General features: G+C 43.7%; 1 protein-coding gene across 1 annotated transcript in view; it reads right to left on the reverse strand.

Moving 5' to 3' along the window:
- The window catches only part of RTTN (rotatin), a 243188-nt gene that overhangs the window by 168436 nt on the left and 73417 nt on the right, over nucleotides 1-1335 (reverse strand). The window lies entirely within an intron of this gene.

Here is a 1335-nt window from a genome sequence, read left to right on the forward strand (position 1 = left end):
ACACACACTCACATACACATATGAATATACATAAGCATTTTTTTTCATTTTAACTTCATGCCACAGACAATAACTTCATGTTTCAAGCTTTTGAAAGAGCTAAAACCTCACCTCTAAAGTTTAAAAATAGCTGCCACTTACATCCTTAAGATACTTAAACTCTCTAAGCTTCAGTTTAGGCCGGGCATGGTGGCTCACGCCTCTAATCCTAGCACTCTGGGAGGCCCAGGCGGGCGGATTGTTTGAGCTCAGGAGTTCGAAACCAGCCTGAGCAAGAGTGAGACCCCGTCTCTACTAAAAAAAACAGAAAGAAATTATCTGGACAACTAAAAATATATAAAAAAAAAATTAGCCAAGCATGGTGGCGCATGCCTGTAGTCCCAGCGACTCGGGAGGCTGAGGCAGGAGGATCGCTTGAGCCCAGGAGTTTGAGGTTGCTGTGAGGTAGGCTAATGCCACAGCACTCACTCTAACCAGGGCAACAGAGCGAGACTCTGTCTCAAAAAACAAACAAACAAACGAAAAACAGTTTATTCGTCCATAAAATAGGAATAATACCTAATCCTTAACAAAACAGCTTTCTTTTTCCATCACCATATCAACCTGACTACATCAGCCTTCTTAAAACAGAAAAATGCCGTGAATCCTATCAAAAGCAGATCCCTCTGCACTAAACTGCACCCTACCTCCTCCTGACGTCAAGATTTAGTTCCTACAACTGCCTTCTTTTTCTCCAGCACCTTTACTTTCTTCTTCTTCTTCACAGGATTAGTCCAGTCATCATATTCTGTGTCTGGACCTAACTCCCCCATCTCCCCTCTTGGTAACAACCCATTTTCCAGTTCTCCTTCACAGCACACGTCCTCAAAACCAGTCTCTGTCCTCAGTCTCTGCTCCCTTGCTTGCCAAGCTCTCTTCAACCCACACCAGCAGGACTTCCATTCTTACTGCTCTACAGAAGCTTCTTGTCAAGGACACCAATGACCTCTGTGATGCCAAACCCAATGGGTTCCTCTCTGTTCTCATCTGACTCTCCTTTCCTTCCTCACTGACACTCCTCTGTCTCCACTACTGGCTCCTTCTGTGCCCAGCTTCTAACTGCTTAGATCCTAAAAGGCCTTATCTTCCCCTGTCTCTCAGTAGATGATCCTAACCAAAGCTTGCAGCTTTAAATGTCATCTCTATGCTGATGACTGAAAATTTTAATTTTAATCTGGGCTCCATAGTCCAAAGGTAGTATGGTGCATGCTTAAGAATATGGGCTTTGGAGTCAGACTATCTGGGTTCAAAGCTCAGTCTTAACACTTTTGGTAATGACTTTGGACAAATGCAAAG

Source organism: Propithecus coquereli, unplaced genomic scaffold, assembly GCF_000956105.1.
Source record: "Propithecus coquereli isolate 6110/MARCELLA unplaced genomic scaffold, Pcoq_1.0 Scaffold55, whole genome shotgun sequence".
NCBI classification, from domain to species: Eukaryota; Metazoa; Chordata; class Mammalia; order Primates; family Indriidae; genus Propithecus; species Propithecus coquereli.